The sequence below is a fragment of the Equus caballus genome, chromosome 17, assembly GCF_041296265.1.
Source record: "Equus caballus isolate H_3958 breed thoroughbred chromosome 17, TB-T2T, whole genome shotgun sequence".
In the NCBI taxonomy this organism is placed as follows: domain Eukaryota; kingdom Metazoa; phylum Chordata; class Mammalia; order Perissodactyla; family Equidae; genus Equus; species Equus caballus.
In genome coordinates this window covers 25,717,099-25,726,281 of record NC_091700.1, presented here as the reverse complement: position 1 = coordinate 25,726,281, position 9,183 = coordinate 25,717,099, and positions in this window count along the sequence as shown.

Sequence of the window (9,183 nt, the reverse complement as noted above, 5' to 3'; positions counted from 1 at the left end):
CTCCGTGTTTTCTATTCCAACTTATTTTATTCTCTTAATAACCCTGCAAAGTAGATCTTCAGTTTCTTCATTTTACAGACAAGGAAGGTAAGTCTCAGAGAGATTTGTCCCTGGTTATTCAGCTACTACTAACCAAAAGCATTATTCAGGGATGGACTTGGCACTGCCAAGGTTCTTCACAGCCAGGGTGCACATGTGACGGAATAGCAATTCAATAGCGAGAATTCATCAGGTAGAGTGTGTAGTGCCCTCCAAAACACGGGCGCACTCTCTGTACCCTACTAAACTGCCTACAATACTGCCTTTCTCGTGGGTGGACAAGATTAAAGGCCCTTCCAGCTCCTCCTTCCATGATTTCAGACGTTCCTTTGAACTGGAGAGAGCACAGGTGGTACTAGTTAACACGGTTGAAGGATTAACAGATGGTTTTTCAGTTGAGAAAAAACTATTTGAGATGTAGTAAGCATATCAGGGGACTGAATCGAGGTGGCCCAGGGTAATAATATAGCATGAATAAGTTTAGCCATCTCCAAAGTGTCTATGTGAAGAGATTAGTAAATGTGATGCTGAAGATGCTAGAGAAACATGCAAGCTGATGGGGGTATACAGCCAAGAGAGAGATGTGGAAAAAACAAAAGATATCATCTAATCTCTCATAATGTGACTGATATCTGAAGGAAAATTATTAATGGAATGACTAGTTTTTATAGAGTGCAGATAAAGGGGAACAAAGAGGAAAACATTTACCGGGATGTGAATGTTATCTGAGATTGAGTGTGTTGATGTAGCATGCCAGGCAGGAGTAGCTCCATCTTGGCCCTAGAAAGTTCTTTCAACACTACAGACTAACATCCCTCACGAATATGAACAAAAAATTCCCAACCAAATATTAGCAAATCAAGCAATATATAAAAAAGATAATACATCCTGACCAAGTGGGGTTTATCCAGAGAAGGCAAGACTGCCTCAACATTTGAAAATCACCTAATGTAATGCACCATATTAACAGACTAAAGGGAAAAAACCATATGATCATATCAATAGATGCAGGAAAAACATTTAGCAAAATTCAACATCCATTCACGATAAAAATTCTCAAGAACCTAGGATCAAGCTGATAAAGGGCGCTTACAAAACAAAACAAAACAGTGCTGTACAGCCAACATGACACTTACTGGTAAAAAGGCTGGATGCTCCACCTGAGACTGGGAATAAGGTGAGGGTATCCAGTGTTACAATTCCTGTTCAACGCCATACTGTAAGTCCTCGCCGTCAGGCAAGAGAGAGAAATTAAAAGGCATACAGATTGCGAAGGACAAAGTAAAGCTGTTTATCTACATATGACATGACATAAAAAATTCTAAACTTTCATTTAAAACAACTAGAACTAATAAGTGAATTTAGCAATGTCATAGAATACAAAGTCAAAGTACAAGAATCAGTTGTATTTCTATATACTAGCAACAAGTGAGCAAAAAGATTAAAATTAAAAACAATACCACTTAACAACAACATGGAAAAACACAAAATACCTAGGGATAAATTTAACAAAATATGTACAGGATCTGTACTCTGAAAACTACAAAACAATGCAGAGATAAATTAAAGAACACCTAAGTAAATGGAAAGATATACAATGTTTATAGACTAGAAGATTCAACATTAAGACATAAAAGTTAATGCAAAACTTCTAGAAGAAAACATACAAGAAAATCTTTGTAATCTTGGGTTAGGCAAAGATATCTTAGGATGTCAAAGGCACAAAATACATACATACAGATAGATTAATTGGATTTCATCTAAATTAAAATTTTCTGCTTTTTGAAATACATCAATAAGGAAGTGAAAATGCAAGCCAAGATTCTAGAAGATATTTGCAAATACATATACCTGACAAGTGCTTTATATCCAGAACATATAAAGAACTCTCACAACTCAATGAGGCAAATAAACTAGTTTTAAAAAGGTGGAGGAGGGGCTGGCCCAGTGGAGTAGTGGTTAAGTTGGCTCTCTCCACCTTGGCAGCCTGGGGTTCACAGGTTCAGATCCCAGGTGCAGACCTACATACCGCTCATCAAGCTGTGCTGTAGTGGTGTCCCACATACAAAACAGAGGAAGACTGGCACAGATGTTAGCTCAGGGACAACCTTCCTCACACATACACAAAAAAAGGTGAAAGAGAGGGCAAAAGATTTGAAAAGCCAATTCACAAAATAAAGATACAGTAATGCTCAACACCATTAGTCGTCAGAGAAATGCAATTAAAACCACGAGATACCACCTCATACTCACTAGAATGGCTAAAGTTTAAAAAGTGTGATGATATCAAGCACTAGTGAGGGTGTCAAGCAACTGGAATGCTGGTACACTTACCATATGACTCAGCAATGCCACTCCTGGGTTATTTACCCACAACAAATGAGAACATATGCCTGTACAAAGACTTTCATATCAATGTCCGTAGAAGCTTCATCCATGACAGCCAAAAACTGGAAATGACCCAAATATCCTTCCAGAGATGAGTGAGTAAACAAAATACGCTCTATCCATACAATGGAATACTAATCGGCAATAAAAAAGAACAAAATTACTGATATACCTAACAACATGGATAAGTTTTTAAACAATATACAAAGCAAAAGAAGAGCCGGCCCCATGGCCTAGTGGTTACGTTTGGCGCACTCCACTTCAGTGACCTGGATCTTGTTCCTGGGCACAGACCTACACCACTTGTTGGTGGCCATGTTATGGTGGCAACTCACATACAAAATAGAAGAAGATTGGTATAGATGTTAGCTCAGGGCACATCTTCCTCAGCAAAAAAGAAAAAAGAAAAAGAAGCCAGACACAAAAAATTACATATTGTATGTCTCTTTATATGAAATTCTTGGAAAAAAACCCTAATCTACAATGTCAGAAAGCAGATCAGTTGTTGCCTGGGGCTTAAAGCAGGAGAGATAGGGATATAAAGGAACAGGAGAGAAATTTTGGGGTGATGGAAACATTCCATATGTTGATTGTGGTGGTGGTTACACAGTTGAATACATTTGTCAAAACTTATCCAACTGTATACTTTAAATGGAGACACTGATTTTACATAAATTATACCTCAATAACGTTAAATAAAAGACTATTTTGGTGCTTGGAAACCAGCACTAATACATGTTTGAGGCCCTTGGTAAAGGTGTAGTTACGTAACTTATCTTGGGAAAGACAGTCCGGTGGCCAGTGAACAGAGGATTTACACAGGTGAACCACTCCAATGTTCCTGTCTCTCAAAGTATGTGATTTCCTCCCCTCACACTGGCGGTTCTCAGAGTGGTCCCTGGATTACAGCAGCACCATCACCTGAAACCTGGCTAGAAACACACATTCTCAGGCTTCAACTCAAGCCTTCTGAATCACAAACTCTCTGAGGGGAGTGGGGCCCTGGAATTTGTGTTTTTAAAAGCCCTCCTGTGATTCTGATGTGCAAAGACTTCGAGAACCACTGCTCTACACTATACTAAGGACTTCTGGCATCTCAGTTCCACTTACTGTGCGCCCGTGTTGAATCCAATTTTGCAAACTATCAAAACCACATCCATCCTCTCGAGTTAAATGAATCTAGAATTATCTTGTGTAATGGCATCATATTGATATTCTAAAAGCACATTCAAAATCTATTCCTTCACGCGTTCCTGAAATTCTTGTAGATAGAAATTGGCAAAGTTCTCACTCTTTCTACATGTTGGATTTCTTCGGATTGGCCTGCAGGGGGCGTGCTGGGCTCTTCACACTAGCCATGGGTTTGGAAATAAAGAGCGCTGTGGCAAGACTGGAACTGCCTTTCTCTACTAAACTGACCCCCTCAGGTGAAAACAGCCTTAAGGAAGAAAGGAATATCCTCCTTCTAAGAGAAGAAACTGCTTCCTTCCTCAATCCTATTCCCACTGAATTCAGTTCTCAGGGTCCTAATGAGTGCCCCAGTTTCCACACATTGGGTCTTGGTAGGGCAGTGACTTCAAAAGCTGTACTCATTCTGGAGACTCAGATTTGTTTCTGAGTACTTTACCTGTAAAAAATGACATTCTTTAGGCTTCTGTGGGTTGGTTTGGGGATTTGAACTTGTTATTTACTTGCTTTAAACTTTCTAATGCTGTCAGAAGCAGCCACCCCACCATCCTGACTTTTTATTCTGGTTGCCCAGAACCTTGCTATAAGTTGGGCATGTGACTTCTCGTGACCAGACAGGATAGCTATTTTACAATTGCCTGCCAAAGACAGCTAGATTTCCCACCTACATTCACTTCCTAAATTTTTCAGTCAAATAACAATCCCCAATTCCCACATTCTCTGGGGTGTGTTTCCTATAACACTATAATGATGCCAGTTACCGTATCATTCAGAGATCCTGATTGCAAGCAACAAAGTGTACTCAGTTTATCTCAAGCACACAGGAATTTACTGGAATGAGAGTGGAGGCTCTCGGCTTCAATAAAAAGCCTAGGAACAGGCTAAGAAAACAATCAGGAGCTCAGGAGCTTTGCAAATTGAGCAGTGGCAACATAGCAATGGTCACGCAACATGAAGACACTGCTTCTGCCAGCAATGAGTCACCTCACTGTCCTCATGTCCTTGACCTGGAGCCCAAGCTCAGGAGAGAAGTTCGGACCTAGGTCACATGCCTGCCCCCAGGAAGCACCAGGAGCAGAAAGGTGTGCCCTCTTCGAATTCCAGAGAGGGAGGCAGGCACCATTTCCACCCAAGACAGCAAACAATGGAGGAGAGGTGATTCCCCTAAAGAACTCGGAGTGTTATTAGGAAGTGAGAGTGGAGGCCAGACAGCCAAATAAGACAAGTGCATTCTACAAAGTGGAAGGGGAAAAAAAGGGGAATGGAGTCCAGTTTCTGACCTTCCCTATCTTTTGCCCAAAGCCAAACCCCGGACATGTTCAGTTTATATTTTATATTTATATTTATTTTTATATTTATATTTTATAAATATACATTTATATTTATATTAAGGGAAGAGAAAGCCTCTTAAGCCAGGCCTAGTCCCTAAAATGGTAATTTGGTCTATGATCTGTTTATCTTTGTAAGAAACAAACAAGCAAACAAATCAAAACCAAACCACTGATTAAACAGTATGCACCTTCATTATGATACTGACAACAATAAAAACAAATCGATCATTCTTAAAGAATATTAAAAAAATTTATTTTGAAAATGACTAAAAACAAGTGAAGAAAGCATATCTTCCCTGTCTTTCCTCTGTCAACTCCATCCCTGGGTAACCAAATGGTAAGTCACAGTAAGCTTCCCTTTAAGGAAGTATTTTGGCTAAAACAATGAAGAAAGAATGACAAATTTAGAATCATTTTAGAAATTTAGAATCATTTTCCAACCCCTAATAAATAAACGGATCTATGCATTGTGCATCAATGGCCATCAATATCACAAAATGAAAACCCGTTAGGCATTAGGTATCTTTTTATGGAAGGACACACCACCTATGAAGTGATCTTTCCAAAAAGTAATGAACAGGAATCTGATCAAGCCCACAGACTCAACTAGCAATTTATGAAAAATACAGAGGTGAGAAGAACATGTTAAATTAATCACAAAGATGCAAAGAGCAAAATGTAGACCATGGGAAACTCTTTAGAACAAACAGCTGGTTTCATCACAAATAGTAAAAAAAGAGAGAGAGAGAGAGGTAGAACCCGTAAATTAAGAGACAACTGGCACAAAACCAATCAGTGTGTGTAAGTTACTTGGATCCTGAGTAAACAAAACAGCTGAAAAAATATATATATATATGATGCTTATAGGACTATCAGAAATCTGAATACTAACTAGACATTTAATTATAAGGAATCATTGTTAATTTAGGTACAACAATAATGGTATTGTGGTTGTGTCAACTTTATAAACTGAAATATTTACATAGAAATGATGTCTGGAATTTCTTTCCAAATAATACTGGGGGGAAAGTAGGTGAAAAATGTCGACAAAAGATTGGCTGTGAGTAAATTATGGAAGCTAGATGATGGCAACATGAGATTATACTGTGTTTTTCTATCTACTTTTGGATGTTTGACATTTTCCATAATAAAAAGTTTAAAAAGAAGAACAATGCACCCCTTCCTGTGCCTTATCAGTTCCTTTTGTCTTCTCTTAAATTTTCATAAAATTGTGCCTACTTGTAAGCCCAGGGCAGAAGGGAGCAAGGCTCTGGCTACCCTGGCTTGTCTCAATCACATGAATTCCTCACGTGACTGGGAAAACATCAGTAGTATTGAGGTCAGCAGTATTTTCCCTGGCTAACACAGTATTTTTTTTGGTTATAATTTCTATGATAACTGACTATGGTAACTAAAGTATTTAAGGTATATTCAATATTCTGTGAAATAACGCTAATATGTTCGGTAAAACCTTAATTTGTAATGCTAAAAATTAAATTAAGCCAAATGTAATTTTCTTTTCAAATTGAAGGTCTATGTATTCATTAGAACAATTAGGTTTAGGGCATCAAAAAGAGTAATGATAGAAATGGATTATAAAACATGAAGTAAGAATCCATGAGTCCATAAGGATACCTTAGGGACAGGAAGACAACGAGGGGAAACCTAACTTTACAAAAATTTGTCAGCCAGTTTAACTGTAGAAGAATAAAATATGATTTTTCAGCGCTCCCCTGTCCCCAAAGACCATGTGATAAATGACTGAAACAAAGATTTTTTTATGGATGCTAAAATCTCTGAAAGGTTCTTGGGGAACAGGACACACAACAGGTCTCAAAATTATTACTTCACAGATTATTTACTAATTACAAAAGGAAAACTACTTTCTACATGGAGAGCTCTGGCGGCCACCACCCGCTAACTAAGGGATCATCACACTTAACATAAGTGGGGGGCCGGCCTGGTGGCGCAGCAGTTAAGTTCGGACGTTCCACTTCAGTGGCCCACAGTTCGCTAGTTTGGATCCTGGGTGCGGACATGGCCCCGCTTGGCAAGCCATGCTGTGGCAGGTGTCCCACATACAAACTGGAGGAAGATGGGCACAGATGTTAGCTCATGGTCAGTTTTCCTCAGCAAAAGGAGGAGGATTGGCAGCAGATGTTAGCTCAGGGCTAATCTTCCAAAAAGAAAAAAACAAAACAGTAAATGGGACAATCTAACATAGTGTGCCTCCCATTGTGATGCCGTAAGAAGTATGTATCACCACCTTCATAGACTTCTTGCCAAAAATGTTTATCCTGAATCTACTCAGGAGGAAATAAGACAATCTGTTGACAATCGGTGAATCTACAGGAAGGTTATATTGAGTGTTATTTGTATTAGTCTTCCAGTTTTTTTCTAAATTTGAAAATTTTCAAAATAAAAAGTTGGTGAAAATATACTTTGGTTTATGTTTTGCAAGATTTCTATATAATACGAAAAACAAGCAAATATAAGGCTCGTCTAAGTCTTGAGTGAAAATCAATTCATTTCTCCAAAAGTAAATAAGCCTAACAAAGTTAAAGCAGAATTCCACCTGGTCCCTCACTGACCCAAAGCCATAGCCTCTATCTGACCTCATTTTGTCAGAGATGAACAATAAGGCTTTTCCTGTCTCCACCAGGCCACGAAACTGAAAACCAAAAAGACAACGTACAACTGACAAAGCACGTCTACTGGCTCTAGAAATAAATTCGAGATCCGGAAGCAATCTCTAAATTTTCAGAATTTCATTTTTTATTAAAAGAAAAAGCATTTTAAAGTCCCTTACACTTTTTCAATCTGAATTAAAAAAAAAAATCCCGCTGAAACACTATGCAAAAAACTAACAGTATGTTCTCATTCTTCAATAGTATTTGAGGATCTGTAATAAAAACAAAAGTCTAGGTTTTTTTTTCCTTTTTCTCCCAAAGCATAGTTGCGTATTTTTAGTTGTGGGTCCTTCTGGTTGTGGTATGTGGCACGCTGCCTCAGCGTGGCTTGAAGAGCAGTGCCATGTCATGCCCAGGATTCAAACCGGCGAAACCCTGGGCCACCAAAGCAGAGCACGCAAACTCAACCACTCGGCCATGCGGCCGGCCCCAGTACAGGTTCTTAATTAAGCATTTATTGTGCATGAAGGGACCTGAATTTCAATTTTGAAATGATGAGCTAAGTCAGTCCAATGAAAGCATCATGGCAATTTCGATTTTGCTTTATTGAAAGAGCAAGTCAAAATTTGGTTAATATGTGGTTAAATTTCATGTGTTTGAAAAAAAATTTATCCACTTATAGATTCCAGTGGAAGATTATAAAGTACATAGTCTGTTTTTCAAAAGTAATCCACTTGTTCAGATCATCTTTTACATTCTTGAAATGTCTGCATTCAAAGGAGTAACAAAATGTAGGACAGCACTGGGCTATCCTTATGCGTGCTCCTCAAAGAGGGATGACAGACACTGCGAATAAGGGCAGAAAAAATGAAAAATGATAAGCCTGTCACTTCTACTTTGTACAAAGGGTAAGAGTGAAGGGGTGTGTTTGGTGGAAGAGCCATGCCGTGGTGTGGCAAATAGAGCTCATTTTTTTGCCAAACCCAAACACTTCCAGACAATAAACCCACAAATCTCCTTTCTTCTCTTATACATTAAAAGGCTTAATATAGAATTAGGTTGTACTCTCATTATGTTTCTATCTTTTATTGTGAATTTTATCATTTTAGGATTAATAAAAAGAATTTTAATCAGGTAACAACCTGTGAAGTACCTCTTGACCCCAAAGATTAGTATTTCACAAGCAAAACAGAGACAAGGAAAATACTAAACTAAATCTTCAACAAAATGATATAATCTGAAAGAAAAATGCCTAAGTGAAGAGTTTGGCACGTAGGCAAGTAACTCAGAGGGACGTGCAACTAACTCTTGTGAAGGAACCTGAATAATTCCTCAACTCCAAGCAGACACTGTAGATTGCAGGGAGAAAGAAACATTAGGAAACTTCTCAGCAATGAGATAGACCAGAAGAATTAACCAGTGCTAATGAATGTCGTCAATATAAAGGCAAAGGCAAGCAAGAAGAGGATGGCAAGCATATAAATCAAAGGTTCTGAACCCTGCAGAGCTTTTCAAAGGTACACTTTCTCGCATGCAGCCCAAACTGGTCCTACTGGAATTTCTGAGATTCAAACCATAACACCAAAATTTCCTCCCAAGATTCCCAG